The sequence below is a fragment of the Ambystoma mexicanum genome, chromosome 2q, assembly GCF_040938575.1.
Source record: "Ambystoma mexicanum isolate Mex_15411 chromosome 2q, UKY_AmexF1_1, whole genome shotgun sequence".
Lineage (NCBI taxonomy): Eukaryota > Metazoa > Chordata > Amphibia > Caudata > Ambystomatidae > Ambystoma > Ambystoma mexicanum.
The window spans coordinates 538,164,548-538,188,181 of NC_090924.1; the positions used below are offsets into that span (position 1 = coordinate 538,164,548).

Below are 23,634 nucleotides of genomic sequence, written 5' to 3' on the forward strand. Positions count from 1 at the left end.
GACTCTCTGGCGTCGGGACTCCTAGGACTCCTAGACCACTTGCCTTGCTACCTTAAACTGGTTTGGCTACAGCTCCCAGAGTTGTCCCTATCACAATATAGGTTGGCCTTATATACATTTGTCCACCAGGCCAGAATATAGAAAATAAAATCAGTCCTAAGAGGCCCGATATTGACTGTTCTCGTGGACATACCTAATGTGACTGCCATATCGTTTCCTTTCAATAGAGAGGCTCTGGTGCTGGGCAGACCTGTTGTGGGTCTGTACACGACGGATAGACCTATTACAGTTCTGTACATGGTTGGACTTTTCTGTAGAGGAGTAGACGCTTTGTTGTTCTGCACCTCAGTAGAGCTATTGTGAGTTTATAACAAATAGACATATTGTGGGCCTCTACAGGGATACACCCGCTGTAGTTCTGTACATGGATAAACCTTTTGTTCTGTACACAGATAGTACTATTGCGTGTTTGTACACAGATAGACCTTTTGTGTGTCTGTACAGGGATCAAACTATTGTAATTCTGTACATGGATTGACCTTTTGGGGATCTATGTGATTTTATCGGAAAATGTTTTTTGTTTTTTTCGTTTTTATTTTTTCCCCCCTCCCTGCTTTTCTTCTCACATTTTAGTGCACTTATATGTGGGGGTAGACCCCACCACCGCAGCCCCACCCCATACTCCACTTACAATATTTATTTCCCCTAGACCACCCGCAACATATAAATGTGTTACAATGCGCATTCCTAAATTCTGCATTTTCGGCTGTGGGAGTTTCGGCCGCTACCTAATGGGGTGATGCCACCTATTGTCGGCCTGTTCATGGATAGAGTTCTTGTGATTCTGTACATGGATGGGCCTATTATGGGTCTGTATGTGGATAGACCTATTGTAATTCCACCTATTGTCGGCCTGTTCATGGATAGAGTTCTTGTAATTCTGTACGTGGATGGGCCTATTGTCGGTCTGTACAAGGATAGAGTAATTATAATTATGGCCGTTTTGGCAAGCCAGAAGGAGGACTCAGAGCAGAGGACATGTTATCAAAGGGTTTTATTTAACTTAAAAGCAAACACCTGTCTAGCGCTACTGCTAAAAGGGAAGTTCCCTTCCTAACAAACTATACTAAGGTGCTCATCAATAGTCAAAATAACAAAAATGGTCCTCTGTTCATATCCTATCATCTAAACTGGCCCTACCACTTGGAAAAAATATGAAAGAAAAAACTAGGCAGGGTGTTAACCCCGATTTCGCTCGTGCCTTCCAGAAATCCCTTCTGGTTTTGGATCCAATGCTTATTCGTAGAAACCAATTCTCCCTGGTTTAACAGTTCTTCACCGTCTGTTAAAGTTACAAAAGTCTCACAAGTTTTCAAAATAAAATCTCAGGTTCCTGAAAAGATGAAATGTTCAAGTTGTCCTAGGGGGAGGGATACCTTCTTAATCCCGCTCCACCACTTGGTTGGATTTTGCCACACTAGGTTCACGTATGGTTTGCCTCTGTGTTCCCCTTGGACTGGTTCTTCACTTATCTTACTGGGCCCCTCTGGCTCCCTTGGGGTTCTCTGTCCTAATGTCTCACTTCTCTATTATGTGTATTCATTCGTAACCTCTCTGACCGTATGTCTCTGTTGGCTATCGATAGTTTCTGTGAGCCGTTTGGCTGCTTGCTATATTTGGGTATCTTGGGCTCCCCGATCCATTGTGTTACTTGCTTCTTTCTATCTCGGGGCCTTTCTGCCCCTGGTGTAGGGTGTAGGGTTCGGGTAATCCTTCCTTCCCCCTTCGCTCTCTGGTCTCTCTGCCCCCTCCACTCTGAGCAACCCAGCTACCATCTATGTCGCAGTGAGGTGGTGTCTGCTCGGTAGTGGTGGCATTCCCCCAGGCTTTCTGGTGTTCCGGTGTGGATACGAGCGAGTTTTGCAATCTGCTCCTCTCACTGCTCCTTGGCTCCCTCGTTGTGAGCAGAGGAGTCATTCCTCCCTCGCGGCCTGGGGTCGGTGTTGTTTCTCAGGCCCTGGGCCCATCACGCCCTCCGTGTGGTTGTGACTCCAGGTAAGGCTGGCTCTGCTTGGCCTTGCCGAGTCTGCACGGCTCTGTGCTGGGTCGGTGGCGTCTCTCTCCTTCTCCAGCTCCTCTCTGTGCTACAGCGAGCTCCATTTGGCAGCGCTGCTGCGCCTCTCAGTGACATGCTCCCGTTAGAGGCTCACCTCTGGGGTTTGCTTTTTCTTTGCCATTCAAGGATGATCATGCCTTTTTATTCTTGTTCCGTGATCAAAAAGGTGCATGTTGTTAATGTTCAGCTGTCCAGCCCAGGGAAAGACCAGCATTGTCTTGAACCAAACAGCCAAAGGCCCTTTCAGTATTATTCTGAGTCCCACAGCTGAATGTAACGCCAGTTTCTCAGATTACACTCTATGCAGATACTGCTTCAGTTGTAGGGAGTGTCCACATGGGAATGGGAGTCCTTGTCCCCAAGAGGGGAATTACTCAAAGGGGGTGGCTCCCCCTAGAGAAACCTGGATGAAGCCTTCGGATTTGTTACACCATGGATGCACCAATTGTGCATGCTGTAAATGGTTAGACCTATTGTGTGCCTGTACACGGATGGACCTATTCAGCACAGGTCATTGGGCCAGATTTTGCTGGATCAGAGATCCGGCACAATATGTCTCGTCGGATCCAGCTTGCCTCTGCGAGAGACAAACTCCCACGTTAATACACGCAGGAGTCTCTGTCCCTCGGAGCGAAGCTGAGGGCTCTGTGATTTGCTTTGCTCTGTGAGCTTTCACTGTTAGAGCGCACAGAACAGGTGAGATCACTGAGCCCTCAGCTTCGCTTTGAGGGACCCATATCTCTCGTTAAAGCACAGCAGTGTGTTGTTGCAGCCAGGTTGGGCAGAGTAGGACTACTCTGCCGGCCCTTGCTGCCCAACAACATACATCCGTGCTTTAACTAGGCAGTCTCTGTCCCTCTGAGCGAAGCGAAGTGCTCGGTCTCTGTCAAAACACTGAGGGTGAGGCAGGGCTTCTGGCTCCTGCTGGGCTCTGGCTTGGTGAAGTGTTAGCAAGTATTGGGATAAGTTTATATTCAGATCAATCGAGCATGAGTACACACATGGGGAAGTATAGTACACAACAACATATGCATGGAATGCACACAGGTGGGGTGCTTAATGGACACACTGCAGTGTCAAAGAGTAAAGTGTATATTATTTGCCATGTTGAGGGATGCGTTTGCTTCACTGCTTAAGGTCTCCTTGCAGTTCACAGGCAAACAAGCATGATCTCATCACAAGAGGTGATTGTGTTGGAGAACATAAAATATTTTACATCAATATTGGAGTTCAATTTCATATTAATGACTCTCTCTGATGTTTCTCCCTTTTTCCCCGTTTGGTTCTTTTGTGGGGGGTTTTCCATTCATGAACGTACTTCTGACACCGAGTGAATGTATGTTTGTATCAGATGATAAAGTAGTATTATGGAAATCCATGACTGTTAACAGATTCGTTTCTAGAATGAGTGCCTAGACTTGATGAATAGCCCTGAGAAAGACCTAGCAGGCTGAAACACGTGTCGGCTAATAACCATACATGCACAATTCAGATAATGTACAGGCTAGAAGCCTAAAGGAAATTAAATGAGTGATTGCATTCTGTGCACATTGTATTGGAGATTGTGGGAATAAAAGTTGCGGATTTATAATTATTGGATTGGCTCATTCACTACAGTCGACTATCTCTGTTGCCTGGTTAATATAATAATAGGTGGAGGGTAACACCTATGTCAACTGGGTCTGCAGCTATCCACACTAATCTCAAAAGAGGGGGTATCCTTACCCGAGTGCACCTGCACCCTGTTATTACCCTATTCTAGTCCAAACTTTCTCATGACCAGTCTTGCCTACAAAATACCTTCCTTAAAACTAGCTCGGACGATGTCCAGGCATATTTTGACTCTTCCTATCGACCACTGGCTCTAGTTAAGGTGATCCTAATGACCTTGTAGAGGCATTCAATTTTGTTTCACTTAGGGTATCTGTTTAGCCAAAACATACCGATTAAGTAGGACTGCAGTGTTGCACACTGTGACGGAGGCGCATATTGAGTAACACTGGCGATTGGGCTTTTGGGGATCTGAATTGCAGAGCTCATGCAGTATACACAGTGATTTCGGGGTCATTCAATTCAGTATTGTTAAATTGGGTAATAGCAAATATTACAGTGCATGGCAGCGCGAGTAATGAGGCATCAATACCAGGTCACAGACGTCAGGAGGAAATTGCACTGGCTTCCTATCAAGCAGAGAATATGACACAAATCTCTCTTTAGTTAAGGGCATGCAGAGTGCTTATAATTTGAGTAGCTGAAGCCAGACCTGGTAAGGCATTTTTGTTACACCAGTAGTAGGTTTGCAACTCCTATTAAGTTGTTAACCCCAGAAGACTGCTTTGAAAAAAGACTGGCAGGCACTTTGAGTCCAAGTTTTGATGGTAAGGCTTTCTTAAAGCGAGCTCAAAAGTTCTCATGAGGAGGTTTTTTGGGCGGGATAAGGGCAGGAACTGGGGGGATATGACAAAAGGGTTTAGCATGTCCATGGGCAGTAATGGGTGGGGAAATGATCAAACAACGCCTACAAGCTGTGGGTGACTCCCTCCTCGTATGCCATTCCTCCCTATCTGTACTGTAATGCAATAGTTGCGGCTTACAGGTGTCGTAAGCGACACCAATAGCCCAGACTAAAGACATGATACTATTATTGTGGTCATTTGCAGCGGTAGACCTTATAAGACCTGTATCGCGTCCTGGCTGTGGGATGGCTCAGAGTTTAGAGATGGGAAGGGACACGCTGAGCCGAGGGGCAGGGCTTGGGATTCAGCGTGACCTTCAGTGCAAATGGTTTGCCCAGAGGTCAAATGATTAACAAAAAGGAATGGAATGATTTTAGTTCTCGTCTGAATTAAGAGTATTGGTGCGCGGTAGGAGAATGCTTGCTGCTACCCTTTGTGGACTTCCGGCCAATGGATACGCGGGTTGCTACTGGTTCAATGGGCTCTGGCGACAAGCGCGAGCTACAGCAAGGCAATTGTAGGTAGCTCGCGAGGGTGCCATCACCAGAGAGGCACCACGGAGGGCGAGATTGGGCCTAGAAACAGTGATTGGGCCTACGAACAACACATTTGGCCCTGTTGCAAGTGATGAGGTACGATGGCATATGGCTTCAGGTTACAAGACTCATCCTTCCACTGGCCTTGTCTGGCTAGGAGGGTGTGGGGGACATTTCTCTTTGCTTTGCCCCTTACAGTTAAGGAAAACGAGGGTCCGGGGCATTCCCCGCTGCTTAGGTTTTTCCAGATGCTTTTGTAGGTCCAAGGGTTAGCACTGTCGTCATCTGCGTGGCGGTCTCTTTTTGTAGCGGACAGCTTTAGAAAAAAAATAATGAGGCTTGAAAAAACTAAAGCGGCTCTGGTCCTTTCCATGAGACCTATTAATAGGGAACTATGTTCGAGGCACAGGCTGAGAAGTTGCTTTGAGTGGAATCTCAAGACAGCTCAGAAATCAGATAGCAGTGGCCAGGACTATGCGGTTTCCGTTCTGTAATTATGCACTTCCGGCCAGATACCACTGACTCACTAAAGCGGCAGTGGCGCTGGGGCCTGGCTGGAAGCACTGCTCGTGCTGGGAGGCTTTGTAATGCTTTCCTCTAACCTCCTGCCCTAGAGCTGCTCAAAAAGAGGTCATCGTTTCGCTGTAAATTGCTTTTCTTTCTTTAAAAAAAGACAACTTTCACTTTCAGAAAAAAAGTGCAACTTTTCCCTTGCATGAACCGGTTTCGTAAATGTTTTCTTAAGAACAGAAATGTGTGCTTTCTGATAGTTTGTGGAAAAAGTCTGTTTTCAAGTGGAGGGAAAACCTGATGACGATGAGTAGGGACCCCTTCTCTTCCTCCATAAGGTATATAGGGCCTCATCACGAGTTGGGCGGTAGCCCTTAAAGCGGCGGTAACGCTGCATTTAAGGGTCTGCCCAAACATGAGTATGGCTTGTTTACCCCCAGCTAAGAGCTGGGGATAAACACGCCAGAAAAATGCTGATTTTCGCCTCAATTACCAAGCGGTAATACCGCCGGCAGTAGTTGCACAGAAAATTCCCGTTAGGTCCAATGGACCCAATGGGGAATGGGGAATTCCGTTTACCGTTCAACCTGTGATCCGGCAGCAATACCACCGGATGGGTGGGCGTTAATGCAAATACAGTTGGGCAGTATCCCAGTCGCGATACCGCCCATCTTGTGATGAGGCTGAGAGTGATATTGTGGACAAGGCTTCTTTCCGACCGTGCATTACAGCAAATGTTTTTCTCCTCCTGACTCTTTTTAGTTTTGGCTATTATTTGGTGCTTTAGTGCCACCCAAAAGCTGAAACTATTCCATTGGAGCACAGCTAGGAGAGAGATGGGGAAAGCGAGGAAGAACAAACAGTTTATGGCAATTTTTGGGGGTGTTTACCCACCCATGGCCGTGCTCTTCCCTTTGGCCATTCCCAAACCGCTACCTAACCCTTCCCAGCCAATGCACACCCTGCTGCAATATCTTTGAGCTAGTTCTACCACACGTTTGCATCAAACGTTGTGATGTGTAGAGTATGCCTATGTCATTTCTAAGAGTTAATGGCTTAATTGAAGCTGTAGAGGCGTCTCTGTCATGGAAATGTTTTAACCAACTTTGCCTTCAGGCACTTGTTTTATAGGCAATATGTGTGTCCTCACATCTGTTTCTTGCACTGCAGTCCTGTTAAAAACAAGCACTGACAAAGCTAACGATTTTGCCTTGTGTATAGGTGGCATTTCTGGGCACTGATGTTGTATGCCCAGTTACTCACACTATTTTCCAGCTGTTGCCATCCTATGGCCAGGCATTACCATTATTGCAGTGCCTGGCAAAGGACTACCATGTCTACACAAACGTATAAACAGTTGGCTTTGCCAATGCTTGTTTTTGAATCCAAAAAATAGCTGCCAAAAAAGAGTGATCTTTGCAGTATCTGAAAGAGGAGGAACAAAAAACTAGTCTGCACTCGTAAAGTGCTTGGGGGCGCAGGAGTGAGATTTGAGGGTTTTTTAGGAATCAAAGGGCCTTGAGGGTAATATGCTAGGTCATTTATAATGCATTTAATACCCAGAGGTTTCTAAGCGCGGACACAGGGATCGAACCCGTGGTGCTCCGTGTCGTCTTGCTTCCAAGGCGAGCCCATTGGCCCTGAGCTATCCTCCCGATTGGGTGAAACACCATTAAAATCATTGGGATGTTGCATACTGTTCACGTGTCGAACTCGGATCCAGAGTAGAGTGCAAGTGCCAGTTAAACCCTTTTGAGGCGTTTAAGTCCACAAACATCACTAACCTCAAAATGTAGGCGATATTGTGTCAGACTTCCGTAGATTGCTGTGTGTTTAAAATATGATTTTCAGTTCCGGATCCTACGAATGATTGTGTCTGTGCTTTCAGTTTTGACCTTGTCAAAAAAAAAAAAAAAAAAGGCGGGCTAGTTCTACTTGTCATCTTTTACCAACCAAAAAAATTAAATCCGTCCCAAATGTGTAGGTAGGAAAGTAATGACTTTCTCTCGCATGAAGTTGCTTGAAGCTCTGAGTGTCATGCTTATAAACAGCCATATGAACTTATGGTGCCCGAGCACCACAGATGCATTTTTTCCAACTTTAAAAAGCAACACCACATTTTTTGCAGCTCTGCGACCCATCCTCAATCGTGCAGCTAGGGCCGGCATTAGCGGTGGCAGCGCCCCGGGCAGTAAAAGAAAAGATTGCTGCCGCATGCCCCTTGTCAATGATGTGGGCGCCACATTTTTTAACTCCCTGCACCGGAGCAGGGAGTTAATCACTGGAATAGGAGTTAATCACTGGGACAGGGCCCTATTCTAATGAAAACCGCCCGCTCCCTCACTGGAGCGGGGAGGAACTCACTTCAATAGGACGCATGCAAAAGTATCAGCGCCCAATTGTTGTGAAATGCGCCCGCGCTGGAAAGCCTGGCAACCGCCACAAGAGCAGGGTGCATTTCATTTCAATAGGGCGCCACCTGTGCTGTCTCCCACTAGGCCAGCTCTGGGGGGACCTTGAAAGACTCCCCCCAGCTGGCATGGGCACCCCAGGCGGTCGCCCGGTTGGCCCTGCATTAAAGCCGGCCCTGCATGCAAAACCATACCTTACATGAGAGGAAGGGCCCGCAAGACGGATCAATACCCCTCATGTCATTGTTTCGTAATCTGCCCTCTCAGTGCCGCTGTTTCACCAAGATTTCCATGGATTTTCTGCCACATTTTTCGCTGCATTTTTTTAGGGGGAGGGGCTAGGTTAGAGAGTACAAAATAATGATTTTTAGGTTAGTTCTGGTGGTTGGGGTAGCGTGGGTGAACGGTATGGGGGGGCGACTGTGATGAGGTGTTCCAGACCTATTTCCAACTTTAAACACGTTACGCCATTGGGCCCACACCAAAATACCAGATGTCTCGCACATCTTCTGCAAACATCACCACGGTGGAAGGCAGCCGAAGTGCGAGTGGCCTGCTTGGCGACGTGTACTTCCATGGAGTGCCACTTGGAGTGACCAGCTCCGACTGACGCGCACTTGGTTCTTTTCCCACCATGGCGCAATGGCTTTTTGTCTTTGTGCTACCAAAACATTGTCTACTATAATTCTATTTAAATCATTTATTTTCTTAAACTATTCTAGATAAAAAATATCCGAGATTAATTCCAGACCATAAAGATGCAACCCACTGCCGTTATGGTCCTCACAACACAGTTCCCTAAATACTATGTCATTTGTTGATTAAGCCGTCACGTGCAGTACAAATAAACGGGGCGTTTCCCGGCCACGGGAGAGCGACCGGGAAGCCCGAACCAAGACGGACGTGTGGGTCTCAGTTCTTGGTGCCAGGGCTTACGGCGATGCGCGCGGGGGGCGCCAGTCACCCTCAACAGTGGCGACGAGTGGGGGAAACAATGCCTGGGCCCGGCGGTGATCATCGGAATAATTTTTCACCGAAACGAGGTCGGAAGACAAACTTCGTTTCACGCCGCGGGTAGTGCGTTGCCCACGCGGCTGGCGGCCATTTTGTGCAACGGGCTGTGGGACTTCAGGGGGCTCCGGTTTGGGCCCTGAAACGACCCCAAGCCTAATTTTTGGACATTCTAGTAGCTGACAGCTACATCTACACAGAGTTATGCCCAAGTAGTGCATCGACTCAATTTTGGGTTTTCTACGTCGAGTGGAAGCTAGGAGAAGGCCTATCTTGGTTGGGCCTGCTGAATCCAATTATATTTTGCTACAAATTTTTGGGACAACCAAAGGCATACTGCTTTTTTCATCCCCTTCATCATCATCCTGGTGACTCCACCTATCTTCATCCTCTTCATCATCACAGAGGTGGCAGGAGTCTCTGCATCCAGAGGTGGTCCATGCTGAGGAGTAACTTGGGCTGAGTGTTTGAGTTGCGGCCCCGGACAGCATTATGGGGGTGCCTGTGCGCTCAAACTCATGAGTGACACCGAGGATCAGGACGGAGCACACGGTGTGGCGGCGCAATTTCATCCTCGTGCACCAGTGGCCCCGCAGGGTCCACCAACTCCAATGCAGCAACCGGCAGCTCCAGCAGATGGTCAGGCAGCGGTTCCCGCCCTCCAACCCCCAGTTCAACCAGCTGCTGCACCTGGTGTCCAGCAAGCGGCGCCTGCCATGGCACAGGTACGTGCGCATGCTGCCCTGCAGCCCATCCCCGAATTTGATGTGTCGGGCCCGCCATCCAGCGTGGGGCCCAGATGGAGAAGGTGGGTGGACCGCCTGGACATGTATTTCAGGACTGCGCAAGTGGTTGATGATGAAACCAGGCTGGCCACGATGTTATACTCGGCATGGCCCTCTGTCCAGGAGACTTTTGAATCTCTGCCACAAGGGAACGGAACCTACGATCATGCAAAGGCCGCCCTCCAGGCATATTTTCTCCCCCTAGCCAACGCGGACTATGAGCGATTCGTAATGCTCTCTGCCAAACAAAAAGATGACGAGACCTTGGACACGTTCTATGGGCGCCTGAGGCGTCTGTCGCTCGCCTGTGCCTGGGGCGATGCAGAGGACATAATCGGGACCATGCTTATCCAGGCGTGCTCGTCAGGCAAGCTCAGGCGCCAAGTGCTGAGGGAGCCTGGGATAACGCTCCAGCGCATCCTTGAGCTAGGAAGGTGCCACGAGGTGTCAGAGGCGAGAGCTGCAAGAATGGAGGCCGGGTATCGCCCTATCAAAACTGAAGAGATCTGCGCGATGTGGCGGGGGGGGAGAGGTGCCAGGAGATATGGCGGCGGCACACGGGACACAGCCGGGAGGGCAGGCGAGATTTGCCAAAAATGCGGATACGACCTGCCTCACCCGGCGGAGTGCCCTGCTGCTGGAAAGACCTGTGAACGGTGCGGGTTCCCGGACCAATTCTCAAGGGTGTGTAGGGCGGCCTTGCCCGTACTGGTGCCAAGGGGCCAGGGCTGAGCTGTCTCCACTCGCCAAGGTCGGCCGTCCAATGTCGCTCAGGTGGACCAGGGCGAGGAGGAGGCTCAGGTGGAAGAAGCCGAAGAAGAAGACGAAGAGAACATTTTCTTTGTCTCAAGTGTGGAGCTTCTAAGAGGCAGGAACCAACGACAACCAAGGTGCGTGGTCGAAGTGAACCAGTCTCCGGTCCCTGTCCTCGTGGACACAGGGGCATCGGTGAACGTCATGGCCCGAGAACATTACAACGCCATGGATCAGCCGCCCAGGCTGGTCACACCAAATGCCCGCATCTTTGCATTCGGTGGTGTGGAGCCCATCCCTCTGGACGGGGCCTTTATAGCAAAAGTAGAACACAATGGCTCCCACATCACAGCCCGTTTCTACGTGACCCCAGTGAGTAAGAACACTTTGTTGAGTTGTGCAGCGGCGGAGGCTCTCGGCATCGTCAGCTTCTCGTACTCCGTCTACCTGGAAGACATTAATGACTTGCTGGAGAAGCATCATGCCCTATTCAAAGGGATTGGGCAGATGGCCGGGGAGCTGGTGCGGCTGCACATTGATGATTCGGTACAGCCGGTGGCCCTCAAACATCGGAGGGTACCTTTCCACCTCCGTGAGCAGGTCGACAAAGAACTGGACAGCCTCGTCGATCTAGACATTATAGAGAAGGTGTAGGGCCCGACTCCTTGGGTGTCCCCCATAGTGGTGGCAAGGAAACTCAAACAACCAGGCGCAGTCCGGATCTGCGTGGACATGAGGATCCCCAACAAAGCCATCAAGAGGGAGAGGCACCTCACACTGACGCTGGATGACATCATTGCGGAGGTGCAGGGCGCTCGCTTCTTCTCGAAGCTCGACCTCCGGGCCGGCTATCACCAGGTCGTCCTCCACCCCGATTCAAGGTACATTACCACCTTCTCCACACACCGGGGACTATACCGCTACAAGAGGCTGAGCTTTGGGGTGTCCTCGGCCGCGGAAGTATTTCAGAACATCATTCGGGGTGCCCTAGCCGACCTTGAGGGCGTCCTAAACATAAGCGACGACATCCTGGTGTTCGCAAGGACGGAGGTGGACCACCTGAGGCGTCTGGCGAAAGCATTCGAGAGGCTGCAGTCGTTGGGACTCACACTACATAAGGAGAAGTGCGAATTTCTGCGCCCCTCCCTGGAGTTCTTCGGGTTCGTGTTCAAGGAGGGGGCGGTGTCTCCTGACCCAAAAAAGGTACTGGACATACAGAAGGCACAACCACCGGAATCTGTGTCGGAGGTGCAGAGTTTTTTGGGCATGGTCACGTAATGTGGCCGGTTCATCAAGAACCTGGCATCCAGGTCTGAGCCCCTCCGGGCCCTGACAAGAAAGGACACCATCTGGAACTGGGGTCCACTGGAGCAGGCGGCTTTTGATGACATCAGAGGTGCCCTCACGGCCGAGGACACAATGTCGTTCTTTGATCCTGCCCTGCCATCGGAGATCGTTGACGCCAGCCCATTTGGCCTGGGTGCTGTGTTGACCGAGGTTGACCGTGATGGCGGCGTCCGGCCAGTCGCATACATATGCCAGCAAGGCGCTATCAGATGCCGAACAACGCTACTCGCAGATTGAGCGCGAGGCGCTGGCGGTGCTGTGGGGATGCCGCCACTTCCGGCTCTATGTACTCGGACGCCCGGTGATGGTGGTTACTGACCATAAACCACTGCTGCCCATCCTAGCAGGGTCGTCATCCAAACCGTCGGCACGCCTTGAGAGGTGGATGCTGGCTCTTTTGGAGTATGGGGTGACCCTGGTTTACCGGCCAGGGGTAAACAATGCAGCTGACTACCTATCCAGACACCCCAGAGTGCCTGGAGAAGGAGACCGTGACATCTGTGAGCAAGAAGCTGAGGAGCATGTCCAAGTCGTGGTAGAAGCAGCCACGACGAATGCCATGCCTCTCCAGGAGCTGGAGGCTGCCGCCGCACAGGATGAGTGCTTCAAAGTGTTGAGGCAGTCCATGCAGCAAGGCTCCTGGAAGTCAGCGCTCGAGGCCCTGGCGGGACGTACTCAGGAGGCCCGGACTGGTTTAGAACAACTATGGAAGGTTTGTGAGGAACTGTCTTTCTCTGCGTCAGGCCTGCTACTTCGGGGTGACCGGATTGTAGTCCCCCAGTCAAAGGTGGGTGAGGAGATCGCACTGGCACACCGGCGCCACCAAGGGGCCGCCAAGACCAAGGCCCGCCTCCGGATGAAGGTGTGGTTCCCCGAGCTGGAACGCAAGGTGGACGAATTTGTGGCGGCTTGTGTCTGGTGCCAGGCAGCCTCGCCCTTACAGCGGAAGCCGGTCATCGAGGCGATGCCAAGGGGGACCCATCCGTGGGAGGTAGTTCATGCCGATTTTGGGTCCACCACCATGGGCACCCACTTCCTGGTCCTGGTGGACGAGTACTCCAGGTATCACGAGGTGGAGTTCGTGGAATCCGTGGCGTTTGAGCACGTGGTGGTGGCGGTGGAAAAGTTGTTCGCAGCTCACGGGTTCCCACACACGCTGTGCTCGGACAATGGTGCGCCATTTCAGGGTGAACGGTTTGCTGAACTGATGGTGAGCTGCGGGGTGGTGCACCGAAAGATCATGCCTCTGTGGCCTCGAGCGAATGGGGAGGCGGAACGCCTGATGAGGACCCTCAATAAGACATTTAGGATTGCCCAAGGACAGGGGCAGTCCCTACAGAGAGCCCTGTACCAATTCTTGAGGGTATACTGCACCACGCCACATGCGTCCACGGGGGTGGCCCCGGCGGAAGCGATGTTCAGAAGGTGTCCGCGAGGACTTTTGCCAGAGGTCAGAGAGCGAGAACCTGCGGTGATTGACGACCAACGAGTTGAAATGGACCGGCAAGTCAGAATTGAGCAAGAGAACGTGCAGAGGGGGCTTCGCCCACAACAGCTGGAGCCGGGCGATGAGATTCTCATTCGCAATCGACACCCGCATGGGAAACTCTCCTTGCCGTATGAACCTGAGCCACTGGATGTCGTGGCAGTCCGGGGCTCCATGGTGACTGCGTCGGATGGACGGTCGGAAGTGACTCGCAATGTGAGCTTCTTCAAAAAGATCAGAGATCCTAGAACTGACCAACCTCCTGATCCGGACCTGGGAGGAGTCCTGGAGAACGAGGGAGACCCACCCTGCATGCCGGAGTCCCCAGCTCGGGGGCCGTCGGTGGACAGATCACCCGTGCCGGAGGCGAGCCGGAGGTGAGCCGCAGGTACTCCCAGAGGGCTGGGCGAGGGAAACCAGCTCGCCTCACCGATTACGTGCTGGGACAATTGGTTGAGGATCCGGAGGGTGACAAAGGCTAGCTAAGGGGACCCGGGTGGATGCCAATAAAGGGGTGTTCACGGCACAAGGGCTTGTTATTTGTTTTGGTTGCCCTGTTGTTTTCATACTTGTTTCAATTGCAGTGTTGTATGGTTTGCAGTGCATAGTTCAATGATAATTGTTGGTTCTCCCCAAAAAAGGAGGAGTGTGGCGCCGCCCGATGACGGGCGCGCACGCGGCGGCGTGACGTTGCACGCCGTCGCGTGCAGTACAAATAAACGGGGCGTTTCCCGGCCATGGGAGAGCGACCGGGAAGCCCGAACCAAGACGGACGTGTGGGTCTCAGTTCTTGGTGCCGGGGCTTACGGCGATGCGCGCGGCGGGCGCCAGTCACCCTCAACAACGCCCGTCCCCAAGTTATTGCCCAATGCCAAACCAAGGGCAACGAGTTGTGTAATGTCAATATCTCGAGTGATAAGGGCCGCTCCTGCGGTCATTAAATTGACTAGAACTTCGTGGGGAAATGGCATGTAATACTCTTTGTAATGGCGACTCTTGGGCTGCTACTGAAGTCCAGAGGTTTGGAATGGGTTCAATAACAGATTATTGACTGCATTCTGAGCATTGAGATTGGTTTAGAAGAGTTCAATAATGAGTCCACGTGCTCATAAGGGCACGGCGTCGTTTTCTTTGTCCTTTGCCTGCACATAGTCCCTTTCTCCCTCAATGGGGTCTGTTTCCTTGAAGATTTGCCACAGCGCTGCAAGGCGTTTCCTGACTCTGCCCGCCTGCCTCTTATGCCTCTTAGGCAGTCGCCGTCCTCCTCCTCCTCCTCAGTGATGCATGAAGGGAAAAGGATGACGTCCGTGGAAAGACGAGTTGCATCCAAAGCATAGCCGCACGGGTAGGCAGGAGGAGACCTTTGCACTCCAGGTCAGCCTGCTGCTGTTTTCATCGCACGTTACTTTGCTATGAAAGAGTGAGGTCATGTGAGGTTAAGGTATGTTTTTCCTCCTCCCACCCCTTGGATCCTATGCGCGCCCGTGGGCAGGAAGGGCAGGGGTCGTGGCGAGTTCCTTCCTGAAGCACTGGGCACCTAGAGGGTAGTAATAGAGCATACAGGTGCAGGGGTGTTTTCACCCGACTACCCCTGTACGATGGTTTGTCCTCGTTTTTTCCGTTCCTGTGCATGCTCGCAAATCTCGCATCAGTTTGGATTTTTGTGTAGGTTGGATAATTCGATAGATGACCAAGAAGCTGAACTCCTAGCTGGCTGTTTGCTAAATGTGAGTAAATGCCGACGCTTGGACTTAGTGACATTTTTTGTGCGCACACTTTACTCTTTGTGTGTTTGCGCAAAGGTACCGTTTGGAATTGGGAAGAACATATTGAACTGAGAAGGACTGGAGCATGTAGGGTCTGCAGAGTGAAGCCTTGACAGAAAATCTGGAATTGCATTCTTGAAAACAATATTTAAACAATTCAGAGTTTAAAAACATCCACTCTGAAAATGGCCTTTTGTATTTGCCTTTTGTATACATCAATTTACATGAAAAGTTCTTGTATCCAGACTCTCACTGAACAATTAAAAACTCAATTCGTTTTTTTAAAATAAAATACATGTTCTATCAGAGACACCATTTATGTTTTTCATCAACCTCACTCAAAATCTGAGGCTGCCTGGGAAGAAGCATACACGTTAATCCTTTGAGCACAGTCAAAAGGTGTACCTTTTTAAATGGCTTGGTTAAACGCACATTTCAGTTAATAGAAAAACAAAAAATGAAGTTCAACAACTCACCTTCTACCAACATAAAACAAAAGGTAAAGTCCGCATTTAAAACCACGAGGTCAGAAGAGGAGGCTGGTACTGTACACCCCTCACACCTTCCTGGGCTTTAACTTAGAAAACGAATGTATGATGTAGTCTTCGTTCACTTCAATAGGTGGGCCCCCTTTTGGTTTTGACTCCAATATCCAAGAGAAAAATATCATCGGGTACCCCCCAGGCTTTTCCCCAATATCAGATTGATTAAATACTCGGAGTTCATAGATTGTCCTGAGCTATCCAGGCATTTCAATGCAATGACAATTCTCTCATATGGAACAAAAATACAAGCTTTTAGCTAATTTGCATGGCCATTAGTGCTTTGAGCTTCAGGGGAACTTCCATGGATGGCTGTTCGGCGGCGCTGTGACACGTGTGCATTGTTAACCAAAATGGCCTATTTTATATGCTCACATTTATTTGCTCTTATTTTTTAAACCAGTCATAATGTTGACGACGATTGTTAAACATGCCCCATTGTTTCAAACACAAGGATGCCAACTAAACTGGTCTTGGGTTTATAAAGTGATCTATTAAGTATGAGGCACTGGAAGGCATTTCATAAATTTGCATACCCAAAGGGTCTGTATTTAAGTTTGATAATCTGCAGGGTGGCACTGTTTTGGTTTTCTATAGCACTGTTGCTGTACTAATTGGGTCCACGCTACTACTGAATTCTTTGCACCAGGTAACTCCATGTCACCCGAGCACCACATTTAATTTCTGGGCTCTCCTGTTTTGTAAATCATTGGTATTTGGTGCAACTGGCACATTTCTAGTTTGGGCTATTGGGGGGGGGGGGGTCCTTAAGCACCATCTATAAACAAACCGAAAATATTGCATTGGAGTACAGGTAAGAGGGAGATGAGATGTGAGGAGTTTGTGGGAGTTGTTTGGTTATTTGCCCCTATGGCTGCCCATGGCAATGTTAATCCATGCAGCCATTCCCACCCACCTCCAGCCCCTCGCTACCCAAAACACATCCTCCTGGGATCTCTTTGTGCTTGTTCTATCAAGAGATAACATCACCCTTTAGCCTGCCACTGTTACTTCTACACAGTCTGCTTGGAGTTAATGGTTTAATTACAGCTTCAAATGAGTACTGGAGCAATAACAAGCCTTAACCAAGTGTGCACTTAGCCACCTGATTTGTATCTCCTTGATGCTCTGAAGTCCTGTGAAAAACAAGCAATGACAAAGCCAACAATATTGGCTTGAGGTATCGGGTAGGCCTTTGCCAGGTACTACCATCATATGCCCAGGTAATCACTCTATTTCCAGCTCTTACAATCCTATGGCCAGGTAGTACCATTATGCCACTGCCTAGCAAATGCTTATCCCATGCCTACACAAAAACCCAAACTATTTGCTTTGCCAATGCTTGTTTCAATTGAAGTTGACCGATATTACAATACCCCAGAATGCATTATGTTTGTTAAATGGAGACCAGTGACTGGAAGAGTGTCGTCCCACCAGCATTCAGTTATCTGGCCACTGAGTTAATATTGCCAGAAGAGGCACCCTGGCTGTTTTTACTACTGGCTGTGAGATGAGCGGCATTGGTCTGGGATATGGCCTGGGACTGTCCAGGCTGGGGTTCTGGGACAGAAACGGCATTGTGATCTGGCAGTCTAGGGTGAGCGGGGAGGTGAAGGGGACCAGGTGGGCATGGTGCAGGGAGCTGTGATTTGCTCTGAGCAGAAAGGGCTGTGGCCTTGTTCTGCTGAATCTGCTGAGGACAGTAGTACTTCCAGTGGCCCCATTCCTTACAATAGGTGCACTGGTCCTGATGCACACAGTGATCTAACTGGGGTGGGCACTGGACTAGGGGTGGATACTGGCTTGGAACATGCAGAGGAATGTACTGAGTGCTCTGATAGCCCCAGGACCTGGGGGTTCAGAGGGGGCATCTGGGAATGGTGAATGATTCCTCTTCTTCCTCCCCCACTAAATGTGTGATGTCCTCTAGAAGCCCCATATTGGCTCCCATAGGGTGACAGTGCAGGGGCGTACACCCAAGCGGCAGGAACTGCGAAAAGCACAGAATAGCTGGGTGGGGAAGCAAGCACAGAAAAATCGAGGATGTCCTCTGGGGCAGAAAGGGTCACTGGAGGCAACACTGGGAACAGGCGGGGGGGTCACACCCACAACTGGGGTAATTTTTCATTTTCCCTATATCGGGCTGTTCTAGCTTCCTCTCTCTAGGGTCACTTGTTCCAGCCACTTCTTCCTTGTCACTCTGCAGGGCCACAGCATGTAGGACTACCACGGCCTAGTTGCTGAGTTCCCTTTCTCCCTTTTAAGAACCTCGCGCACCAATAGGTTCTGATGCTTGGTCTGTTTATGCCATACTGGCATCTATCTGACAATGTCTGGGCCATGCACTGTAGCTATGAGAGCCACAGGGGAATCGGGGGGTTGGGGGGGCGGACTCACTCCCAGGGGAAAGGCTCACTCCCTGGCTTGCAGAATTTCCCATTCTGATTGGCAAAACAATGTTTTACACAAACTAAGATGTTTTGACAAATTACAAATCCCTACAGGGCGTAGGTCAGCACCACAGAGTCCCTACTATCCAAGTCTGTCATACAGGATTACTCTAGTGCACCCCCAAACGCTTGCAGGCACTCATGTGCTCACAACTAGGTAAGGGTTTGGATGATAAACTGTTGCAGGACAGGGGCCACGGTAATGCCAAGCTACTGGTCCACTTCCAAAAGGAGTGTTAAGTACTATTCCCAGGTGTCCCTGGAAAACTACTGATTCAGGCATGCAGGTACGTCTGGCACGCCACACTCCACACAAAAGACTTCCAGGCAAAGACTTGTGATACCAAAGAAATGCATGGCTTTCACAACCAGGATATGGACACAATAAAAACGGGTAAGTGGGTTAGGTTGGGCCCTCTACTAGCCTTGTTTACTCCTAGTGAGTGTCTAAGAGACGAGTTTGGTACAGAGTAGGTGGCTCTGGTACTTGTAAATTGAATTAGGCGCTTTCGTGGGGTGAGGGCTCCAGCCGCTCAGACAAGCAAAATGAAGTATATCGGGGCACACTCCACAGATGTTTCTACAGAAGGACTTACTGTTAAGATGCCACCACACCACTCTTTGTACCCTGATTCAGGCACACAAGTAAACTGAATTAAGCGACATGTAGTGCGCTCTAGAACCAAGCTCTTGGTGGACAGGTCCCTAAGTTGAGCAATGAGCCACAGCTACCCTTGTTCACCCTCTAGTAGGTGACTCCTCTCACCTCAGGAACTCTCTGGGTTGAAACCGAACACTGGATAAAATTAGGGGTTGAGATCTGCATGCTATGACAAGTTGTGTAGATTATCCGGAAAGGTACACCCTACAATTTGCCTGTACAATATTGCAAGGTTGTGTAGGTATGCAGATCCTCCTCTGACCGTGACAACGCACCTGCACCATGCCACTGTGGGAGTGAGACCTGGGTTGACTGGATGGGTACATTGCTACTTGGTCCGGCAGCCACGCACAGGTACAGCAGGCAGAATTCAGGGCAGGAACTCCTCTTCTTTGGGACTGGTCTGTAGATTGTAAAAGAGGGGAAATGGACAGAGGGGATGAGTGCAGGCCGCAGAACAGGGGTGAGTTTACTCAAAAGGTGTATGCATCAAGGTGCTATATTCGGGTGATTAGGGACCTAGACCTGGTTCTGAGTCACAGGCACCAGAAAACTGTGGTAGTGGGAGGCAGGCCATCATGGGGAAGGCTGTGAGGGCCCCTCTGGCATTAACAGGCCGGCTACATTGAAGAGTGGGAACACAATGAAGGCACCAAAGTCTTTGTAGAAACCAGGAACAGATTTTACACAGGCAGAGGAGTAAAGACATTGCCAGCAGGATAAATTAGACACACTGGACTAGCTAGGCACACCCACTGGCATGGAACCCGGGGCATGGGGAGTTCCCCAGTATGCGGGGGGGGGGAGGGAACATCAAGGGAGAAAGGGAAGGGTTGGATAAGGAGGAGGCTGGTAGAGATGGTGAGGAAGAAACGGAGAGGGAGAGGAGAGAGAGATGGGCAGGCGCAGAGGGGCACAGAGAGAGACACACACAGGGAGACCGAGAGACAGACCGGGGGGGGGGAGCATGGCATAGAGGAGAAATAGAACAGTTTGGGAAGAGGGGGAAAATGAAGGGTAGACTGGGGACAAGGGTACCTTAGATGGGATGCCTCTCTGCCTTCGACCCCCACGATCAGCACACACCGCCAGTAGCCAAAAAAAGAAGAGTCGCCTGTTCTCTCTCCACAGGTCTTCTAAAAGGCTGTCGCTCCCACCCAGGAGCACATGTGGTTGCCAGGGATAGTTTTTTTTTGTGGTCTCCAGGGAAGGGGAGACCAGGCAATTGGTTTGTTTGGTTGTCGCCAGGACAAGTTTTGCTTGGTTTCTATGGGAGATGGGCCGCAGGACTGGAAACACATTTTCAGGTATTCTGTTTGATTCCCATATCCAGGGAGTTGAAATTATAGGTACAAATGGCTTTCCAGAGCCCCCACCCGGGCTCAGAGTGGCTTCATGCCAGGACAAAGGGGAGATTGAAGTTATAGGGTGGGGCGAGTGGGAGGAAGAGTTGAAAGGTTTTCCAGGCTGCAGCTGAGCAACAGGTATCACTGGCTCCTGGAGGGGTCATGGCTTGGGTCCGCACCCACCAACCCCCAGTCTCCTATTCACACAGTGCAGGGGACACAATAAGTCACCCAATACTTTTGAAAACGAACTTGTGCAATACATTGAATAGAGCGGGGAACTTAAAAATCACGTACTACATTGCAAAGGAAAGGGGACATAGAAACTGCCATTTCCATATATATATATATATATATATATATATAATACCTGACGACGATTTCACTGTCAAGATTACACAGGCGAGGAGGCTGCACGGGCCAGTCTGATGATGAGCCTTCCTGGAATCACCCCTTCTTTTGATTAGACACTTGTGTGTAGGAGTGTTTAAATGCCATATCCTATGACATTTTCGTTCCAAGGATCACCATCGTGCAACCTTATGTTTTAATTTTCCTACATGTTGTAAGTTACCTCTGTACGTTTCGGTCTTTCTGACTTGTCCCACTCTTCCCCTTTTCCACTCTGATCGGCCTGGAGACCAGGGACTGGCTGTCACCCTGGGCAGGGTCGCAATTCGCCTCTACATGGATAAGGCTCGGCACTGGAAGACCATTTCTGCAGTGATGAGCGCAGTAGAAAAGACAAATTGCCATAACATTAACTCATAAATCATAACTCGTCCATCCATAAACATGCTGAAGTTCAAAAGCATGGGGGATTTGGTGGTCCAAGAACCCACCAAGACGGTCATTTACTCCTTACTAGCCTCACTGGGACAGATCATTCGAGCCTTCATGAAGAAACTGAAGGCCCAGCTGATGGAAGCCGCAAAACTCCCCACAAATGCAGTACTCTGGAAACACTTACAGGCTGTCCTTCTAACAGTTTTGATTTGATTTACATCATTTTTGTCATTCATTCATTTTGGTCTGGCGAATATTTCCTTCCGCTGACACTTGAATCCCGGAATGTGTCATCTGTGTTGCACTTTGATCCCGGTGTCTCGTGACTTGTGAGCAGTAGCCTCTCCGATGGGTGGATCAATTCAGTGCTGTTTTTCATAGTTAGTGTTGTGTAAGGCTTAATATGGGTGCAATGAGCATCTCTAGTCACTCCCGGTTTTGTCAGGTATTGGAACGAATGCCTCGGGAGATTGGTGATTTTTCTAGGCTCACGCAGCTGTCCAGTGTGGAAGAAGCTATGATTGGAGCTCTATGACCAACCCTCTCCTCCTCCTCGTGGCGTGATGGTTTCACTGGCACTTTCATCGACTGACCGTGCTCGAGGCATACCTTATTTAGACTGGGAAGCACTGTAACTGTATGCTCTTCATCGGGAGACCATATGTGTCGTCCGCTTGCTCCATTTACTAGGCGTGGATTTTTTAGTTTTACATTTCCTTACATTTCCTTACGATGGCTTACGTTTCCTGGGGCCATCTTGGTTTAATGAAAGCGGGCCAAGAATGTGTTTGCACTTTCCATGGACATGGATGTCTTGTGTTCCTTGGCTAGCAATCGTGGCATACTCTTACCTCAAATTTAGATTTTCTGGTGCTTTTAAAAGGTCTTGTAAGAAAGTACATCCACCTTTTTGGTTTCAAAGCAAAAAGCCATTAAAGCCAATACTGGCATTTGCAATTCAATTGTAATGACATTTGTCACACGCCACGGTCCATCATCACCACTGCCACCGCTCCGAGCCCCACTAAGCAGGCATATGTAGATCTGCGCCTCTGGCCCCCAGCGGCTTTAAAGGCACACATGGGGGCAAGCGGGTCTCTGATTCCACGGGTACCTGGTTCTCCGTGTGCGTCAGGCCGACCTTCCTAAAATGGCGGCCCCAACTCTACGCTAGTTGCTTCCTCAGCTATCTCTGTGCAAACCCCGATCCATTGCTCCCCAGCCGCTGACCAGATCTGCTGAGATGTTTCCCCCAGCATCTCCCACATCCATGGGTTTCCTGGTGGTTCATAGCAAGATTTACCAGGATGTACTATGGGGCACACAGAGGAGCTCACAATCACATCTACACTGATCAGCGTTAGGCCACGCCGCCCCCCCCCCTTGGAGAAATGTAATGCATTTGAAGGAGGTGTAGGAGTATGAAATGGATTTGGCATTTCTCCTAGGCATCCTTCCAGATTCTTCAAATGCCTCGTCGTTTTATGCTTGCATGAGATTTCATGCAGGTGAAAAATCCACCTGAATTTAGCTCCTGTTAAAATCGGGCAATTTCCAAAGGAATCCATTGTAAGTGATGTCTGCTAAGTGTAATTTGCAGATAGTATTTATATTTTGTACAAAATGGAGAGTAAAGGTGATTTTTGACAGTTTTTACTCCTTCATGTTGCACTCTTTTATAAAACTGCATATAAGAGACCCAAGAGCACGCAAGTTCTAACGATCGTGGTCTCCTGCACGCCATTACCATTTTTTTTTTAGCAAAATGGCCCCCATTTTGTCGCACGGTGCATCTCGGTTCGAGAATCATCCTGAGGTCTTGAGTCTGGTGACTTATTCATAGATCTCTTTTGTGGCTGGGTCTGGCCGTAGAGCAGCATATTTAGGAATCATAAATGTAGGCGTACAGCTGGTCTAAATGTGCTGCACACTGTCTTCCGCTTTTCTAAAAATCAATATGTAAGGGCAGTGGTTGTAGAAAATATGTAAAAAGCCGCCTTGCACTGTGCTGTCTAGTGGTGCCACAATTCCTTGTTTTGTTGCTCCATCGCCCAGTCATATTCTACTTTCTGTTATCCGGCTTCAATTGGACCCTACAAGACATATGGTTCTATGTGCACCTCCTCATGTTTGAAATGCTCCTGCTTAAAAAAACAAATACTCTCTGTAAAGCACTAGGGTCCTGGTCCATCCTTCATGCTGCATGAAATCCCAAATTGACCTCCCTGCAACCCCCAGACAAAACACTTTAGGAAACATATTTTGCTTATCCATTTTCAATGCTCAAGTGTTTAGTGTTGAATGTGTTTTTGCTGCAGTGATATGAATATGAAGGAGGCAGGCCATCCGCTTCTTTTCAGTACTTTGCCAGTGTAGAATGTGTCTGATTCTTCAGGCTGATTGATGTAAACACTCTGCTTAGATTCTTAATCTCTGTTGTGAACCAGGTCTCGTGATCAATATATTAGTGACATTGGGGAGGAATTTGAACCTAATTGTCCAGATGATTAGAGAATTTGCTCCGTGTTGTGCAGGACCAGAGTCGTTGTTGTGTTCTTGAACTTAAGCAGTCGTGATCATGCAGAGTGCTAGCTTAATTAGCAGTAATCGTCTTTATTCCCCCTTGCTGACATCTGTCCTTATCTTCAGGGTTCATCCTCTTCTAACATACG

The 23,634-nt window shown here is 49.4% G+C and overlaps 1 protein-coding gene across 4 annotated transcripts in view; it reads left to right on the forward strand.

The window, feature by feature from the left end:
* Positions 1 to 23,634, forward strand: part of LOC138569585 (mitogen-activated protein kinase kinase kinase 3-like) — a 696,616-nt gene that overhangs the window by 82,640 nt on the left and 590,342 nt on the right. Inside the window, exon 1 of one of the 4 annotated variants that reach the window (XM_069647680.1) lies at positions 14,744 to 14,852. The exons of the other annotated variants lie outside the window; for them this stretch is intronic. The gene's annotated coding sequence lies outside the window, so the exon portion shown is untranslated. Of the gene's footprint in view, positions 1 to 14,743; positions 14,853 to 23,634 lie in introns of those variants that run through there. 4 annotated transcript variants of the gene reach the window in all.